Source organism: Jaculus jaculus, chromosome 11 (genome assembly GCF_020740685.1).
Source record: "Jaculus jaculus isolate mJacJac1 chromosome 11, mJacJac1.mat.Y.cur, whole genome shotgun sequence".
Lineage (NCBI taxonomy): Eukaryota > Metazoa > Chordata > Mammalia > Rodentia > Dipodidae > Jaculus > Jaculus jaculus.
In genome coordinates, this window is record NC_059112.1 from 100,701,041 (window position 1) to 100,721,840 (window position 20,800).

Below are 20,800 nucleotides of genomic sequence, written 5' to 3' on the forward strand. Positions count from 1 at the left end.
TAGCCTAGTGTATCAACATAAATAGAAGGCTTTTCTGTCCCTTTTCCAACACTTTTCCTGTCTCCTGGGAGGCTGTGGAGAGAAAGTAACTCAGAAGATTTGGATTGAGTTTGTTTTCTTCATCTTTAGTAGATACAGAAATGGCTTTCCTCCTAGGTCACTTGGCAAAAAAGAAATTACCATATCTTTGGGGCATCACAAATGGTTTTCTTTTTCTCTCCAAAGCTTTGTATCTAAAGCTATTGTAAAGAACAACTTAGGGTTGTGTGGAATGATAAGTATGCAGTACAGAGGAGGTTCCAATCTTAAAATATAGCAAAGAAGAGCACTGGGCCAGAGGGAAAGACACTGAGTTGTGATATTGCCAAGTAATTTTTCAAAATCCAGCCACAGAGCTGGAGAGATGGCTTAGCAGTTAAGGTACTTGCCGTAAAGAAACCCAAATTCAATTCCCCAGGGGCCATGTAAGCCAGATACATAAAGTGGCATGTGCATCTGGAGTTTGTTTGCTGAGGCTGGAGACTCTGGCACACCCATTATCTCTATCTCGATCTACTGCCTCTCTCTATCTCCCAAATATATAAATATTAAATTTTAAAATATTTAAAAAATTTTAAAAAAGTCACAGTCATATGCAAAGGTGTATGTATGTGGATATTCATTGCAACTGTGTTTTAAAAAATGGTATTTAGCTGACTTAATTGTATAATCAAACTTGTCCTATAAAAGTAATAAAAACTAGCTAGGCCTAGTGATGCATGCCTTGAGTCCCTTCACCTTTAGAGGCTGAGGCAGGGAATTACAAATTTGAGGCAAGCCTGGTCTATATAATGAGTTTGAGGCCACCTTGGGCTACATAGTGAGATCTTATCTCAAACAAGCATCCCTATCAATGCCCCCCTCCAATTAAAAAAAAAAAATGTAAAGGCCTATTGTTCAACTCACCAGGATTGACTACATGATTGACAGTACAGACATGTGATGTAAAGGTATGTCTGCTTTGCTTAGCACAGGACCCATGAGGAAGCAGAGTACCATGATGGTGGGAGTGGCAGTAGAAGTTTCTGCACCTGGTAGAAGCTGGGGAAGAGAGAGAAGCAAAGGACAATGTAGATACAACCCCCAAGGATGACCCCCTTTTCAGTGACCCACTTCCTCCAGCTAGATGCCACCTCCTGAAGTTTTCAGAACCTCCCAAAATATTGTCACTAATGTGCCCGGGCCCGACGCCCTTCCCCAGCGCCGCGCGCCCCGCCGCGGGCCCGCCGTCTCCGCGGAGGCAGCGCCCGGCGCGCGCCTGCAGAAGCCCCGCAGGTCGTCAGCTGCCCGGCCCGCCGCCTCTCCTGCCCGCCGCCGCCGCCGCCGCCCGGCCTCGCGCGACTCGGGTCCCCGCCTGGGGCGCCGCCGCCGGGAGAAGCGCGTGTCCCCGGCGCGGGCGGCGGGCGGCGGCGAAGGTCAGCGAGGCCCCGCGGAGCTGTCCCCGGCGCGGGCGCGTCCCGAGGCGGCGGCGGGAGGACCGCAGAGACCCTCCGAGCAGTCCCGAGCGAGCACGTGCTGGAGCGCCCGCTCTCCTGCGCTCTCCGCACCCTCCGCTGCGAGCTCTGCTCCCTGCTGCTCCTCCCAGATGAGAGAATATATTTGTGTTCACTTAAACCACCTACTGTGTGATTTTTTTTTCACGTGGTTTAATATCTCTGCTGTGTGTGGCGTTTAGCCCACGGTTGGAAGGTGATTTTCCTCACCATCAGTAGGTTCCCACAGTCTCTTTTTTTTTTTTTTTTTTAAATTTTTATTTATTTATTTATTTGAGAGCGACAGACACAGAGAGAAAGACAGAGAGAGGGAGAGAGAGAGAATGGGCGCGCCAGGGCTTCCAGCCTCTGCAAACGAACTCCAGACGCATGCGCCCCCTTGTGCATCTGGCTAACGTGGGACCTGGGGAACCGAGCCTCGAACCGGGGTCCTTAGGCTTCACAGGCAAGCGCTTACCCGCTAAGCCATTTCTCCAGCCCACAGTCTCCTCTTATTGGCTTAAAAGAAAAAAAAAAATCTCTGTCCAGTTTCACCACCAGGGCCAGTAGAAAACAGAAGGTGATAAGAGTTTGTCGACCATGTAAAAAGTACTAAAACTTCTCATTAGATTTTCCCACACATCACTTAAGTCTGTCAGAGTTGTCAAGACAATATTTAGATCTCATAACATGACTCTGCAAATGTTTACAACAGTAAATAGTTGAAAATTTGAAACAGCAGTTTGTGTATGAGCTGTCAACAGCATATTCTGGAGACTTTGTGCTACAAGGCTAGGAATACATGCCACGGTCACCTGGCAGGCCATGTTGGCCACAGCCAATATAGCCACAGTCATGTTAAGCTGGATCCCTTTATAGACACCAAAGTGACACCATCAAGATAATTCATTGAACGGGAATTATTAGGATATTTAAAAGTATATCCTGAAAATCAAAACCAGGAAAGGGATCTTCACAACTTTTTAAAAAAATGATCATTTATTTTTAATTTGTTTATGATTTACTTTTATTTATTTGAGACAGAGAGAGGGTGAGAGAGAGAGAGAGAGAGAGAGAGAGAGAGAGAGAGGGAGGGAGAGAGGGAACAAGAGAGAGAGGGAGAATGGGTGCACCATGGTCTCTACCCACTGCAAATGAATTCTAGACACATGCGCCATGCATCTGGCTTATGTGGGACCTGGAAAATTGAACCTGGATCCTTAGGCTTTGCATGCAATCGTCGTAACTGCTAAATCGTCTCTCCAGCCTGATCTTCACAACTTCTTAGATATTAATAGACACTGGGTTGGATTTTATGAGCAAAACAACCCTTACAGTATCAGTGAAAGGGCAGCACGTGCTTGAGACCATCACTGAGAATGAGAGGGAAATTAACATGGCCAGTGGAGAAACCAAGAGGTCTCTGAGACAGAAAGGATTACAGATTGTCAACGAGGAACCCAAAGGACATGAAACATCCCCGGGGCTTTGGTTTCCAAAAGCCTCAATGTGAACCTCTGTGGCCCACCTGAGCCCCACACTGTCAGGGTTCCTTCTTTGACTGATGGTCATGACCAGCTGTGGTTGGTCCTGTATGATGACTGTTGCGGTCAGGTTCACATTGCTGGCAGAAAACACCCTACAAAGAATAGCTTGTGGGAAAAGAGGTTTATTTTGGCTTTACAGACTCCAGAGGAGTCTCTGCCCCGAGGTGACAGGGAAAAAATGATGGCATAAGCAGAGGGTGGACATCAACTCCTGACTTGCATCAGATGGACAACAGCAACAGGAGAGTGTGACAAACACTGGCAAGGGGAAGCTGGGTAGATTACTCATAAGCCCACCCCAACAATACACTGCCTCCAGGAGGCATTACTTCCAAAATTGCCATCAGCTGGGAACCTAGCATTCAGAAGACTTAAGTTTATAAGGGACACCTGGATCAAACCACCACATTCCACCACTGGCTCCCATAAACTGATAACCATACATGATGTAAAATGCAATGCATTCATCCAACTTTTAAAAGACCCCATAGTTTTTCTTGTTTAGTATGGAAGCAGCACATGTGGGTACCATCCTTTCCCTCCTCCCTGCCCCTTTTCTGACAAGGCCTTCCATGTTGGGGTGCTGGCCAACCCCATGGGCATTGCTGGTCGTTCGTTATGAGGGCAGCAGTCAGTGATGGGGAAGAGGCAATGCCTCTGTGCAAAACGTCCCAACTTGTGGTTCTAGCAACCTTTCTGCCCCCTCTTCTGCAACATTCCCTGTGCCATGCTGGGAGCATTTTAAGTCTCCTTCAGTGATGGGAACTTAGGAGCCTCTGGATCCCTGGTTTGGTAGATATTAAGCGTACTCAGTGTCTATCTCCTTTGTCCTTGTGCTGATATCAGATTCACTAAGAACGCAGCACTCTTACTCATTAACCAGTTCTTCTGGGGCCAGGGTGGAATTTTGGGAATTTGGGTCGTTTTTCTCCTCAGGTCCAGCTCCCATCGGAAAAAGAGAAGCAAATTCTCCCACAGAGGGTGAAATCAGCACCAGTTAAATCAGATGGCATTATTAATTGAAAGACCCTCTTGTAGCTGAAGGTTAGTGGGAGTTTCACAATGGACAACAGAATCATCTGTATATGACTCTGACTTTGTTCTCAGTTCCAGATACGGTTTCTGTGGTGGTTTGATTCAGGTATCCCCCATAAACTTAGGTGTTCTGAATGCTAGGTTACCAGCTGATGGAGATTTGGGAATTAATACCTCCTGGAGGGAGTGTATTGTTGGGGGTGGGCTTATGGGCTTTATAGCCAGTTTCCCCAAGCCAGTGTTTGGCACACCCTCCTGTTGCTGTGTCCACCTTATGTTGGCCAGAGGGTGATGTCCACCCTCTGCTCATGCCATCGTTTTCCCCTGCCATCGTGGAGCTTCCCCTCGAGCCTGTAAGCCAAAATAAATCTCTTTTTCCCAGAAGCTACTCTTGGTTGGGTGATTTCTACCAGCAATGCGAACCAGACTGCAACAGTTTCCTTTCCACTGACCAAATCTGTTAGCCAATCCAAGAGCAGTTGGTTACTCACCATGGCTGTGTTCCGCTATTGCACTCATGTGAGCATCACATCAGGTTGTTTGCTTCAGCGTCATTTAGATTTTGAGTTGCTTGGGCAGATGTTGGCCACTTTCCCAAAATAGCTCATGTAGCACCTTCCAGCACTAGATGGGCTAATGGTCTGGGGACTGGCTCTCTTCAGGATTCCAGTCAGGTCTCTCCATGGTCCATGCTGACAGCAGTAGGGTCTTGCCATTAACCCTTAGTGAGTAACTAAGTGCTCTGACAGAAGTCTGTCTTGTTTAGTTTGGGAGATCTATTAGGTCTCTCTGATCAACAGCTCATTGTGGATGTGAACCAAGAAAGAGAAACAGGAGAATTTTAAAATATATTTTACTTATTTATTTGAGGGGAAAAAGGCAGATTGAGGGAGAGAGGGAATAGGCATTCCATATGAATTTTGAGATCATTTTTTCAATCTCTGTGAAGAATGATGCTGGCATTTTTATTTGTATGGTATTAAATCTGTATATTGCTTTTAGTAGAATTGCCATTTCACAATATTAATTTTACCTATCCAGGAGTATGGGAGGAGTTTCCATATACTTAAGTCCCCCTCGATTTCTTTCTTCAGTGTCTTCATGTTTTCTTTATACAGGTGTTGTAGTCAGGTTCACCTTGCTGGTAGAAATCACCCAACCAAGAGCGCCTTGGGGGAAAAAGAGGTTTATTTTGGCTTACAGGCTTGAGGGGAAGCTCCACAATGGCAGGGAAAAACAAAAGCATGAGCAGAAGGTGGACATCACCCCCTGGCCAACATAAGGTAGACAGTAGCAACAGAAGAGTGTGCCAAATACTAGCGAGGGGGAGCTGGCTATACACCCATAAGCCCACCACCAACTATACATTGTCTCCAAGAGGTGTTAATTCCCAAATCTCCATCAGCTGGAAACCTAGCATTCAGAACTCCTAAGTTTATGGGGGACTCTTGAATCAAATCACCAGAATATGTCTTCCACATCCTGGGTTAGTGTTACTCCAAGATATTTCATTTTTCTTTTTTTTTTGTTGCTATTGAAAATGGGATTGCCTCACTGATTTCTTTCTCTGTGTATTTGTCATTTGCATATAGAAAGGCTACTGATTTTTGTGCATCAATTTTGTATCCTGCCACTTTGCTAAAGGAATTTTATCACCTTTGGAAGTTTTGAGATGGAGACTTTTGGGTCACTTATATATAGGATTATGCCATCTGCAAATAAGGCTAACTTGACAACTTCTGTTCCAATTTGAATCCCTTGTATTTCTTTGTCCTGTCTTATTACTTGAGATAGTACTTCTAGTAATGTTGAGGAGCAGTGGTGAGAGTGGGCACCCCTGACTTGTTCCTGATCTCAGGGGCAACTCCTGAGTTTTTACCCATTAAGTATTAATTGGACTTTAGGAGCTTTACATATAGCTTTTATTATGTTGAAATATAAACCCCCCATGCTTACTCTTTCCAGTATTTTGATCATGAAGTGGTGTTATATTTTGTCAAAAGCCTTCTCTGCATCAATTGAGATAATCATGTGGTTCTTATGGTTAAGTTTATTTATGTGGTGTATTACATTGACCGATTCCATATGTTCAATGATCCCTGCATCCCTGGGAAGAAGCCTACTTGATCAAGGTAGATAATGCTTTTGATATGTTGTTGACTTCAGTTTGCAAGGATTTGTTCAGGATCTTTGCATCTAAGTTCATTAGGGATATAGGCCTATAGTTTTCTTTCTGTGTTGAATCTCTGTCTGGTTGTGGTATTAGGGTGATTCTAGCTTCATAAAAGGAGTTGGGCAGGGGGGATTTCCTGGTCTCCAATCCTGTGGAACAGTTTGAGAAAAATTGGTTTCAGTTCTTCTGTGAAGGTTTGATAGAATTCAGTTAAGAAGCCATCTGGTCTTGGACTTTCCATTTTGGAGAGGTTTTTGATCACCTTTTCAAACTTGGTGGATGCAATAGGTTTGTTTAGGCAATTAATCTGCTCTGAGTTTAGTTTTTATAAAAAGTACAAAAAAATATTAACAACTTCTATACTTATAAACAATAGACCATGATGTTTCACTTCCCTCCCCCTCATTCTCCTTCACAACTCCACTTTCTATCATACCCCTCCCTGTCTCTGTTAGTTATCTCTCATTTTGATGTCATCATCTTTTTCTCCTATTATGAGGGTCTTGTGAAGGTACTGCTAGGCACTTCAAGGTCATGGATATCGAGGACTATTTATGTTCTGGACAGTTGCATTGTAGGGAGTGGTACCCTTCCTTTGGCTCTTACATTCTTTCCAGGGCTGGCAGCTCTTCAAAGCAGCCATCTCATGGTTCAAGCAACTCTAATTGGTCTCCAATGCACCCCTAGTTCAATCCTCACCACTCTATAAGGTCCCCATGCAGGCAATCCAGCTAACCTGCTTCACCCTGCCCATGGCCATTTCCAAAACACAAGACCATGCCTCAAATTCAATGACTCTTTCTTTCCTGTATTTTTCATACTCTACAATATCAAGTAAGGTATTAATTTGTTAATCCATAGGAGAATGAAGCAGACTTCTCAGATGAAAACACTTCTTCTGCATTAAGGTACCTTCAAAAGACTGCATTCTTTCTGTTGTCTCAGTGCAGGTCAGCTGGCCCAGTCTCAATGGTTGTAATCTCTGATACAATTGCAGCTGACTGGGCGGAAGGTTTGGACCAAAGATTTCATTTCTGTGCCATATACCTCTGCTTACACCAGGCCATTTCTACACAATGCAACCCTGTACTAATTCTCATGACATGGGCATACAAATAAGTCCCTCACACAAACTGCTTTTAGCCCAGTCCTGGCAAAGCTCTTTCTTACCTTCCTATGCTAAAACTCTCAGTCCATAGTTCTTATTGCACCCAGGTCTTTCTACTCTGACATGAAATAATCCATGAAGCTATACTTATAACACTGCAAGGCATCTCTTAAGTCAAGGTTTCATGTCCTTCCACATTCCTCTTAAAAATCAGCTCCAACAGGCCAAAGTCACATAGTCAGGTTTCAAGTAGGAATAACCCCATTCTCGGGACCAACTTTACTGGTGCAGTCAGATTCACTGTGGTGGAAGAAAACACCAACCCAAGAGCAGCTTGTAGGGAAAAATGGTCCATTTTCTATAGAGACTTGAGAGGAAAGCTCCATGATGGCAGGGGAAAATGATGGTATGAGCAGAAGCTGGACCTCCTCTCCTGGCCAACATCAGGAGGACTCTAACAACAGGACAGTGTGCCAAACACTGGCAACATCCAGCTGGTTCTAACACCTGTAGACCTTCCCCCAACAATACACTGCCTCCAGGAGGCATTAAATCACAAATCTCTATCAGCTGGGAACCTAGCATTCACCTAATACCTATTAACACCTAAGTTAATAAGGGACACCTGAAGCAAACCACCACTTTCGGTCCCTGGCCCCCATACACAGATAGTCATATGTGATAAAAAAAAAACAAAACAAAACAAAACTGCAATGCATTTATCCAACTTTGCATGTCCCCATCATTTTTATCACCCACAATGATGTTCAAATATCCCTATAGTCCAAAGTCTTTTAACTAAGCCATAATACAAAACAAACAAACAAAACATCCCATTCACAATAAAAAGATGGCTTAGAGCTTAACAGAGCAATATTCAACCATTACCAGATTTAAAATAACCAGAGCAAACACCAAACTTTGTTTCTCCAAGTCTAAAAACTCTAATCAGTGATGAATCTCCAAGTCCAATAATTCCAACCAATGAAATGTCTCTGGAGTTCTAATTCCATCCTTCTAGCTGGACTACTCACAGGTCTGGAAAACTTCATGTGGGGCCAACAGCTCTCCTAACAGCCCTCTCATGGTTCAGGCATCTGTCCTGGGTCTCCACTGAAAAGCAAGGTCCAGCCTCAAGGCTCCGTCAAGTTTCCAAGCAAGAAATCCTCCAAACATGCTTCTTGCTGCTCATGGCTATTTTCAAAAAACAAGACCATGCTTCATGTTCACCATCCCTCTCTTTCCTGCATTTCTTATACTTCGCAGTACCAGGTTGGGTGCCAATTTGTTAATCCAGGGAGGAATGAAGCAGACTTTGAAGAACAGGACACTCCCTCAGCATTCAGGCTCATTCAAGAGACTCTACATTCTGTCTGTTGTCCCAATACAGGTGTGCTGGCTCAATCTTTGTGGCTGTAATGTCTCATGCAATTGCAGCTGAATGGGCAGAAGCTCCAAATCTGCTGCTATGCTTTTACTATCTCCTTAATTTTTTTAAATTTTAGTTTCATTTATTTTTTTTTTTTAGAGAGGGAGGGAGAGAGAAAGAGAGAGAGAATTGGTGCACCAGGGCTTCTAGCCACTACAAATGGACTGCAGACACATATACCACCGCATGCATCTGGCTTATGTGGGTACTGGAGAATTGAACCTGGGTACTTTTGCTTCACAGACAAGTAGCTTAATCACTAAGCCATCTCTCCAGGCCCTCTTTAATTTTTAATGAAGCCACCATGAAGACCAGGTTGTAGACATCATTAATTGAACATGTCTATAATATATTTCTGGTCAGCAGTTTTCCCTCTTAACCATTATAAGGAGAAGTAGTGGAGGTTTCTCAATAAACTAGACACTTCAATATCTTTAATGAAATCACAGTAAATGAGGCTTGGAGCCAGATATGACAGATTGGATCTAAAATTAGAAAATCAATTAGCTGGTGACAAGATCTTAGAGGAGACTAGATTTTCATGGAAAGTGCCAAAGGGAACCCTATGTGTCGGGATACTGGCTAGGGATTTTCGTTTGGAGTTACTGTTGCATAGTACATAGGGGGAGAATGCAAAGAGCAAAATATCATTCTGGACTTAGGGTGATGTATGAATATGATTGTTCTCCTTGTAAGCCAGGTTCGAGGACTAAGATGACCCACAGAGTATTCAAATTATCACAGAAACAAGCTCTCCTTCACTGAATACCCTCCTGACCACTCGGTGTAGGGCAAGACAAAAGCATATGCACGAGCACCAGATTAAATTACTGAGTGCCTGTTGATCCACATGCTAGAGATAATAGCTCTGTTTTTAAAAATGGCTATAAATCATGCTCACACAAACAGACCCAGGGAGACATGAGGGGCCTCAAAATGGAGAAGGTACATCACCAAACTTAAATGACTACTTTTGCCACAGGGTGCCTTTTTTTTTTGCCATTATCGATATTATTTTAATGTCAAGATCAGCTCTAAGGCTCTTGCTTTCCAGTGGAAAACAATGAGATATCTCTAAAGATAGATTGGTAAGAAGAAAGGTATCCTTTTCTGAGCAGTAGCTGAAGAAAAAAAACATTATGAGGTATGTGTGCCATTAAAAATGTCTCCTAGTTTCCTGGAGGGGCCAATAACCAACTGACTCTAGAAAGATCTATTCCAGCAACTGAAGATCATAATCATAAGAAAATACAAAAGGCAATAGTTACTAAACATTATTCATAGGTTAGGCATTATGTTAATTGTCTCACTTAATTCTTATCATAATCTTGTCTTGAAGATAATAATATTAGATAAAGTGTTCTTGGTCATACACTCTCTACAGGATCACTTAGTTAATGACAGAGCTGGGATGAGGTCCCCTTTCTACAATAGCTTCCTGCCTCCTATAGCATATAGGGGGTGAGAAATAATAATGGAAGGAATCAAGGCTTAAAACACCTGCTGTGAACTTGACTTTAAAGCCAAAGGACACAGGTTCAATTCCCCAGTATCCACGTAAAGCTAGATGCACAAGGTAGTGCATATGTCTAGATCTCATTTGCAGTGGCCAGTGGCCCTGGCATGCCAATTCATTCCCTCTCTCCCTCTCTGTCTCTATATCAAATAATAAATAAAAATATTTTAAAAATCTGCCTTAATACAACCTAGATATAAATAAAATTTTCAGGGGCTGGAGACATGGCTTAGTGGTTAAAGAACTTGCTTGTGAAGCCTAAGGATCCATGTTCGATTATCTAGATCCCACATAAGCCAGACATACAAGATGGCACAAGCAGGCAAGGTGGCACGTGTGCACAAGTCTGGAGTTCAGTTGCAGTAGATGGAGACCCTGGTACACCAAGTCTCTCTCTCTCTCTCATATAACACACACACACACACACACACACACACACACACACACACACACACACAATTTCAGTGATGAATTCTACAGTCCAGAGCAGAAATGATGGAGAGAACCCATGAGTGCAAACTGGGAGGGGAGATTTTTTTTTTTTTTAACGTAAGTGACTGGAATTAAGAACATTTATGTACTTAATCCCCAAGGCTGTATGTACTATAATTTGCTCTAGGTGAGGACTTGTGATTTTTTTTTCTCCTGGTGAATATATTTTATTTCATTTTTTAAGTTTAAACCATCTTTTGCATGGATACATCATGTGTTGGTACCATCTTTTCCCTCCTCCCTTCCCCCATTGCACTGGAGGACCTCCTCACTGGGCTTGCTGGTATTCCCCATGGCATTGTGAGTTATGTGTTGTGGGAGCAGAAGTCAGTTATTGGGGGGAAGCAATGCCTCTGGTTATTATATCCTAACTTGTAGCTCTTAAAATCTTCCTGTCCCCTCTTCTGCAAAGTTTCCTTCTTGGGTATGTTTTAAGTCTACTCCAGTGAGGAGCTCTAAGGAGCCTCTGGATTTTTGCTTTGGTATGTGTTCGGTACCCTCAGTGTCTGTCTCCTTCACCCTGGTGCTGATTGTCAGGCTCATTTAGTGGACTTTTAGTGCTTTCAGGCCTCTGTGATGAACTGTTTCAGGCTAAACAAAACAAATGTGTTGTTCACAGTTCTGGAGGATGGGAACTCCATGGTGCCAGCAGATTTGATGTCTAGTGAAGGCCTTATAGGTGGCAAATAATTTTAGCATGATATGGGCGTGTTATTTGTATGTGCACATATTTGCATGTACATGCATGTGTGCACATGGCTGTGCTTATTTGTGAGTAGGTTCACGTGTATATGTGTAAGTGTGTGTGTGGATGTGAGAAGTTGACATGAAGGTGCAGTCTTTATGACCTAACTATTTCCCAAAGCCCTCTCCTCTTACTATCAGTTATCTCATGTCCATAAGAGATGTGTCCCATGACCTCCAGTGGAGAACTGAAACTGCAGATAGCACTTCACCATATGCACACCATACATGTTCCTGTGCACACAGACTTTTTCTCCTTTCTATGGTGAACAAGCATTTACTACTGCAGTGTGAAAGTTGCCATCAGAACTGGGGTGGATTTCTTTTTCCTTCCTCACAAATCCACAGGTATAAAATTTAGCAACCTCAGTGTGGGTGTTTGAATCAGCTGTCCTCCTTAACTCATGTATTCCAAATGTTTGATTCCTAGGTAGTGGCAGTTTGGGAGGTGGAGCTTTGCTGGAGGATGTGTGTTGCTCGAGTTGGGCTTAGAGGTGTTATATCCAAAATGCTCAAACTGTCACACAATTTAAAGCTTACAACTTATTTTTGGAACTTTCCATTTAATAATTTAGGGGTATGGTTGACTGTAGGCAAATGAAATAGGAAAAGCAAAATCATTGTTAAGATAGACAACTGTACTCTTATACAGAAAGGCTAATCCCATTGGTAGCACATGAATTAGGAGGGACACAGTTACTGACAACATCTCCTAATTATCAAATTCTCTGTGTGTGTGAGATGGTGATGAAATGAAAAACATTATCTTTACTGTCTACAAATAACAAAAGAAATCATCTACTTATGGTATGTTTTCACTGAAGTTGTTAGAGTCTATTAGTATGTGTCTGTTTCTGCTATCATATGTTCAGGAATCTTGGTATCCAGCAGTGGGTCTTCATAATCTTAGCATTTGGTCCCTGGTACAGAATAGCAATGTCTGTTATGTTGCAATGAGTCACTTGAGCTCAATGTAGTAAATGTAATGCATTCAATATTCCTTTAGAACTGTCCTTCTAGAATTCCTTAAAAGAGTAATAGCATTAAAAGTGAAAAAGAAAATTCTACAGGACAAACAGAACTTGAAAAGACATAGTAACAAGAAAGACATGTCAACATAATTTTGAATTATGGACAGGAGATGAAAAACAAGAAACTGAGAAAGGTTAAAAATATGGACATGGGAAAACAGCAATATATATGAAAATGTAAACCATGTTATCTTCTATTCATAGAATTTAAAGTCAGTTTTCTACACTTGTCCCTCCTTGAAGGAATATTTTAATTTTCAGAATTCCTAGATCAGGCTGGACAAAGAAGCATTACTGAAAACAACACATTAAGAAATTATGCACACACTGAATCTTGAGTATCTTACCTTCACATTCTTAATCACATGTAGATAGCTCAGGGAGGAGAATCAAATTATTTCTGGAAAAATTGAACACCTGAAGAGACCTTATTACAAATATGAGGATATCAAGGCATGCTCAAAAGAAATAGTGATAGCCTTAATCAATTGAAAATTACTGCCTAGAAGCGCAGAACTTTCCACTAATACCAATGATCTTCTAAATGTGTCGATAAGCTGGACAAAACTGAAATTAAATATGGAAGGATGTACATATATTAAATTAAATATGGAATATACATAGAATTTTATGATAGGGGCTTGAAGATTTAATTGTGACAAGTGACTAAAAATATGAAAAATGATTAAAAAAATGGAAAGTAATAATGGAAGACAGCGATATTGGAGGCCAAGGAAAGAGATAAAATGAAATGTCAATAATCAGACCTACAAACATAAAATTTCAAGACAATGAACCATTAATACTTACCCAATGAATAAAGAAAAATATCATACACCAAGCCAGTTCATTGTGAATTGTTTTTGAGACAAGGTCTTAATAACGTAGCCCAGACAGGCCTAAAAGTTGAGATCCTCCTAACTCAACCTTCCAAGTACTTGAGTTATAGTCCTGCCTCACCCCACCCAGCTTACTGTAAATTATTACAGCAGGGGTGACTAAGAGAAGGTCATGAAGGTATTCCAAAGAATGTGAAATTGGAATGATATTGGGGTTTTGAAAGGAAGTCTGCAATATAAACATTGGAACCTAAAAGATAATGTAGGGTATCTATGCTCAAAAATTTGAGGGAATGATAATTTCTAATATAAAATATTTTGGAGGGAGAGCTGGGGTGGAAGGAGAGGGTCCTGGCCTTAGTTGGATGATGATGGCACAATGTGGTATGATCAAGAATTGAAGATGAATGACAATCGAGAAGGTTGAGGTTTAGACATCAGGGGGATGTGAGAAAAACCCAGAAGGCAGTTGGAAATGAACCTAGCTTGAGCCAAACAGATTTTTACCTACAAGTGTAAATTTGTGAATTAACTTATTGGTGGTGTACAGAGAAGTAAGAAATCTTATACTCAAGCAAATGTTGCATAACATCTATTGGCAGGAAAATCCTCTTCCAGGCCCAGAAGGTCTTGTGAATTTCAGAGGTGTCCTTTGTAGAATGTGCTGAGAATAAGTCCTCCTCAATCAAAGCATGACCAAGAAAAAGTAAGGTATGGATTCTGGGAAATAGAAGCTCTAACTTAGGAGACAGTCAAAGGGATTTCTGGGGTTAATAAAGGATATTTCCAAGGTGCTTATATCCTGTGCAGGACTAGCCTTGAGATATCCAGATTATAACTGAAAAGGAAAAAAAAAAAAAAAAAGAAAGAAAGAAAGAAAGAAAGAAAGAAAGAAAGAAAGAAAGAAAGAAAGAAAGAAAAAGACTGAGGGTTGCCTTTAGCTAAGATAATAAAATGAAAGGAAAAAAAACAATCTATCTAAATGTGCTCCATTCCCTTGCCAGAGATGGCAACTCGAGTGTGGATCAGCAATTCTGAAGCTTGCTATATTTCCCCCTAAATGTAGAGCGGAAATCGGAGGGAAGGGGGTTAAAAGTGTCTGTAGAGTCGTTGGTTACTTGGCGGGTAGGAAGGTGGCAAGGCGGTGTTGGAAAGCACCGTGGCTTTGTGTGGACACCAGGGAGTACACGCGGAATGGAGACTTCCTACCACCCATTACAGGCCCTGCAGGATGCCGTCAACATTGTATGACGTTCAAAGACCCGCAGCAACCCCGAGGATAATGTGGGCCTCATCACACCAGCCCATGTCTAAGTGCTGACCACACTCACCCCAGACACGGCTCACATCCTCTCCAAGTGCTACACTGTCCAGCCCAAGGACAAGGTCACCTTCTGCACTGGCGTCCGCGTGGCCCATCTGGCTCTAAAGCGCCCGGCGGGGCAAGAATCACAAGATGCGCATCATCGCCTTTGTGGGCAGCCACGTGGAGGACAATGAGAATGATCTGGTAAAACCTGCCACTCCCCCGAAGAAAGAACAAGTGAATGTTGATATTATTAATTTGAGGGAAGAGGAGGTGAACCCGGAGTCAGCTTTTGGGAACAGGCTGAATGGCAAGGAGGAAACTGGGTGTCATCTAGGGACGATCCTCTGGGGCCGAACCTGGCTGATGCTCTCACCAGTTCTCCCACTCTGGCTGGCGAAGGCGGTGCCATGGTGGGTCTTGGTGCCAGGGACTTTGAATTTGGAGTAGATCCCAGTGCTGATGCTGAGCTGACCCTGGCCCTTTGTGTTCCTGTGGAGGCACAGCAGCAGCTGCAGCAGGAGGGGGTGCCCCATGCTGCCTCAGCTGGAATCTCTACAGCTGGGACTGAAAACTGGGAAGATGCTCTGCTGAAGACTATCATCAGCCAGTCTGACTTGAGCATCATGACTGAGGAAGAGCAGATTGCCCATGCCATGCAGATGTCCCTACAAGGAGCAGAGTTTTCTCCAAGCAGAATCAGGGATATTGATGCCAACTCATCCACGGGTACATCTGAACCAGCTAAGTAGGAGGATTATGATGTGATGCAGGACCTGGAGCTCCTTCAGAGTGTCCTTGAGAACTTTCCATGTGTGGGTCCCAACAATGAAGCCATTTGAAATGCCATGGGCCACTAAGGATGGCAGGAAGGACAGGAACGATTAAGACAAGAGTTGAGACCGTGGAAGGGTATGGTAGCCAAATCTGCTCAGGGGACTGCTATGATGGAGCTGGGTATTGGCTTAGATATGTTATCTGCAACCTTTACAACCTAACAAGGCTTGGAAAGTTTTCTTTTTCTTTAAAAAAAAAGTGTTTTTAATATTGCAGGCACCCAGATCCATGGACTCCAGGTGAACTTTCCATTCTAGAGATATATAATTAAAGCATGGTACTAAAATAATTCTTCATTGCTAAATGTACAGGAATTAGAAACATCCCATATTCATTTAAAGTTATTATAGTAGATCAAGAAGTCATACTCTTGAGGGTAAAGTGAGTGGATTTTAGATTATACTGGATTTAAATCTAAAGATGTAAATTTACAGGAGCTTTCTGTTTCTTCTCGGTAATGAACCTAATGAGCACTAATTTTTGAAGAAGGGAAGAGAAGAAAGGTCCAATATGTTGGTGTTATGTACATGCATTTTGTAGTGTGAGCCAAGTCTTGTTCTCAGCATATGTGATGGTAAATGTTCTCTGTCAGTTGGACTGGATTTAGAATTACCATGGAAACACACTTAGGGATATGGCAATAAGGGTGTTTCCAGAAAGGTTTCATGGAAGAGGGAAGTCCCACCCTGAATGTGGGCAGCACCATCCCAAGGGCTGGGATGCTACACTGAATAAAAAGGAGAAAGCAAGCAGAGCAACAAGGTTGCTGTAGTTTGATTCAGGTGTCCCCCATAAATTGAGGTGTTCTGAATGCTAGGTCTCCAAATGATAGAGATTTGGGAACTAATGTCTCCTGGAGGCAGTGCATTGTTAGGGGCAGGCTTATGGGCATTATAGCCATTTTCCCCTAGCTAGTGTTTGGCACAGTCTCCTATGGCTGTTGTCCACCTTATGTTAGTGAGGAGATGATGTCCACTCTCTGCTCATGCCAACGCTTTCCCCTGTCATCATGGAGCTTACCTTCAAGTCCATAAGCTGAAATAAATCATTTTTTCCCTTCAAGCTGCTCTTGGCCAGGTGTTTTCTGCCAGCAACGCGAACCTGACTGCAACAAATGTTCATCTCTATCTGCTTCCTGATGACCGCAGATGTGATGTGACCAGCTCAGCTTCATGTCTTGATATCATGCTTTCCCCACCATAATGGACTGCATCCCTTCTCAAGTGACAAAAATTACCTTTTCCATGTTTAAGTTGTATAGATTTATGGTGCACAAGGTGCCTTGACGTATGTATAGGTTGGAGAGTGACTCATTCAACCTTTTCAGCATATGCATTCTCTTACATTCTCTTTGTTATTCTCTGGTGAGAACATGTAAAATTAATATCTTTGCAACTTTCAAGTGTACAATACTTTGTTATCAAGTACAGCCACCATGTTGCACCCCCCCCTCCAATTCTCCTTGGGCATCTCCCTAGGCTCAGTGGCTTCTACTTCTGTGCCCTCCACTCCAACCAACACCTGCTTGTCCTGAAGAGGCTAGAATAAAGGAAAGTTTCTTGGGAGTCAGGAAATGTTGGTTCATATCCCAAGTCTGCCTTGTCTAGGCTGTGTGACCATAGATAAGTCATCTCCTTTCACTGAACTCAGTTTCCACATCAATAAAATGATGAGATGTGATTAAAATGAATCTACTGTAATATCTTGCTGATGGTGGCATTCAAATAGGCATGTAATTTTCATAGGTCTCTTCCTCCTGTTGGCTGGGGTGAACATACCAGTTTTTGTAGCTTCCTTGAGCCTCAGCATCACCTGAGATGCCCCTGCACAGCACACATTCCCAGCCCCGTCCCACCCCACTGTGTCAGGTTCTCAAGCACAGAGTCCTGGGAAGTGAGGAGATGCACCAGCTGCCTCAAGTGATTTTCATCTTCAGTGACATCTAGGAAAACAACTTTCTAAGAAAATTGGATTTCATGGTTGATATATTTTGATGTGCTACTTATCCTAGTTAAAATACTTATATTTTAAAGGGACCTGACTACATAAGCCCAACATTTATTAGAGTTGATGAGAATAATGTGAGGGTTTGTTGAGTGCCTACCTTGTGCCTGGAAAGTCACATGATCTGTTTATCCTCTTTTCATTAGTGGTGTGGCCATAAGACAGCAAAGTACTTAGTTTCTTTATGGCTCAGTTACCTAGTCTGGAATATGAGGTAATAGCTAAGCCAGAAATTGAGTGGGGTCATATATATATATATATATATATATATATATATATATATATATGTGTGTGTGTGTGTGTGTGTGTGTGTGTGTGTGTGTGTGTGTGTGTGTATACAATGTTTTACAGTTAGTAGATAGCCAACACATATAGTTTCCATTGAATTCTAGGAGAAGTATATTGTTACCTATATTACAAATCTAGAAATAAATTTGTATGGGTCAAGTTCATGGCCAAGAGCTTGCATTTAACAGGTAGTTTGAAAGTGATGAAAGTGGACTTCAATCTCTGGTCTCCACTGATCCTATGACTTTTGTTACTTTGCCTTATGTCAGCTGTCATAGCTGAGTGCAGAGGAAGCCACTTAAGTGGTGGACATGTGTAACTGGTTCAGTTCAGGACTGTCTGCTGACCTAAACTGAGTGATCCATTCTTGCAGCAGAACAGCCTTTTGGTGGCATGTTCCTTGGACTTGTGGATGGTTCAACTTCTTCCATGTCATGGTACAGCTCAGGGAGGTGCAGACTTCTGTTCTCCTGGAGGTTTTAATCTTTCTTTCTTTTTTTTTTTATAATTGACCACATTCCTTTCCTGGTTGGCCAGTTCAGGCTGCATCAGGTTTGATCTCTTATTTATGACAGGTAGTTTTCTCACAAACAGAAAAGCAGAGTTTTCCATTTCAGCAGCAAATCTTTGCTTTACACCCTGGGCCTGAAACAGAGTGATGATGTGTCCTCTCTGTGTCCAGATTCAGAATTTTCACACAGTGTAGACATTTAGCACAGCATCATATATTCATTCACTGCCATGGATTTGCATACTTGCCAGGCTCAGCTGTAACAATTCACTGGCACAGGAAATACCACATATGGATAGAGGATGGACTGAGTACTTGCTCTCTCAGTTCATATATTAAAGCTGTAACACACAATGTGATGGTGATTAAAGATAGAACCTTCCAGGAGTTACAAGGGTTAAATGAAGTCAAAAGGATGGGGCCCAATCTGATAGGATTAGTATCCTATAAGAAGATAGACCAAATCCCAGCACTCGGGAGGCAGAGGTAGGAGGATCACCATGAGTTCGAGGCCACCCTGAGACTAAGTAGTGAATTCCAGGTCAGCCTGGGCCAGAGTGAGACCCTACCTTGAAAAAAAAAAAACCCAAAAAAAGAAGATAGACCAGAGGGGTGCCCCACTCCTCTGCCAATCCTGCAATGTTGATTCATCTAGATTTGACAAAGGTGAGCATGCAATTATGGACCTGAGCATAACAGGAGAAATGGAGCCATCCCTAACACCAGATGGTTCCAAGACATGCTGGCTTAGGGAGAGAGATGGCAACTGCATCACTTCCTCCCCTTGTGCTATGACCAAATCTGTAACAGAAGGCATTTAAGAGAAGCAGAGGGGTTTATTTTGTGCGCAGTCCATCACAATCGGGAAGGCACGGAGCTGGCGGCAGAGTATAGCTGTGGACCCAGAAATATAAGGCTGCCTGATCATACCTTAGAGGATCTGGAAGTGGAGAGGCTAGCAGCCAAGCCGACCTATAATCCCAAAGGCCTACCCTTTCAAACAGTCTCAGTGACCTTGAAGGAAAGAAAAGTCAAGGGGATTGGTGTCTTCCTGTGTATCATAATTCAAGCCAGTAGTCCTCAGTTTACTTAGGAGCGAGTCCTTTCAGAATTCATACATTTGGGAGCCTCGGCTGCTGCTACCACCACAACTACTTGGAGTTCCCGGAGCGGCTCAGCTGCAAGGACACGTTTGGGTGCACGGTGGGCAAGGGAAGCCTGGTGGACGTGCTGCCCTGCCTGGGCTCTTCCCCAAACCAGTGCACACCACCTTCTGCAAGTTCAAGCAGCTCAACCATAACTTCGGCTACTTTGTCCTAGGCAAGCTGCAGAGGCACGGCAAGAGCCTCCTGCCAGGGGCGGTCCCCCCACTCCCTTGACATGATAGATGCCTTCATCCTCTGGGCGGAGGAGGTATCCTCCTGGGGTTGGGCGATGGCCGCACAGAGCTGGACTTGGAGGATGTGCCCGCAGCTGTGACGTACACCCTCTGCACCACCCTGCTGTGGCTGCGAGCATTCTCTTCACCAGATGTGCAGGCTCGGGTGCAGGTGGAACTGGAGTGGGTGGTGGGGAGGGACCACCTGCCCCGCATGGGCGACTAGCCCACTCTCCCATTTGTCTTGGCTTTTCTTTATGAAACTGTGATTCTCCAGCTTCCTGCCTGTCACCATTGCTCATGCCACCCCTGCCAACTCCATTGTCCTGGGCTACTGCATCCCTAAGAACAATGTGGGTTTTGTTAATCAGTGGTCAGTGAATCATGACCCAGTGAAGCGGTCTAACCCAGAGGACTTTGATCCAGCCCACTTCCTGGACAAGGACAGCTCCATCAACAAGGTTCTAGCCAGCAGTATGATGATTTTGGTGGGCAAACATCAGTGCATGGGTAAAAAGCTGTCCAAGTTTCTCTCTGTCTGCATCCTGGCTCATCAGTGCAATTTCAAGGCCAACCAAAACGAGCACTGGAAAATGAGTTTCAGTTAAGGCCTAACCATTAAATCCAAGTCATTTATAATCCATGGATCTCCTTGACAGCACTGTTCAAAAATTACAAGCTGAGGAGGCCTGCCAGTGAGAAACCAGAGGCAAACAGAGTATCCCCCATCCACCCAATACTCCAGTTCTCTTGACTAGGGAGGGAAACTCTGCTTTTTTTCTAGGTTCTCTTTGGTGTCAGTTCTCTAAGGTGAGCATAAACCCAGTGGCCCCACAGATGAGGCAAACCCCACACCAAAATGGCTCCTTGTGAACCCTGGGCTGTATGGGAGACCCTACAGGAGTTTTTGGATCAGAGTTAAAAAGCTCAAGAAAGATAGATAGATATAGATATAGATATAAATATAGACATAGATATGGTATAGGTATAGGCATATATAGATTCTGGTAATCATAATTTCATTTTTTTTATTTTTTAAGTTTATTATTAA

The 20,800-nt window shown here is 43.1% G+C and overlaps 2 pseudogenes; both read left to right on the forward strand.

Annotated features, from left to right (window-relative positions):
• The first annotated feature begins 1,165 nt into the window (after positions 1–1,165).
• Positions 1,166–15,631, forward strand: LOC101599622 (annotated as a pseudogene).
• A 14-nt stretch (positions 15,632–15,645) lies between these two features.
• LOC101599328 lies at positions 15,646–20,448 on the forward strand (annotated as a pseudogene).
• Positions 20,449–20,800: the final 352 nt, after the last annotated feature.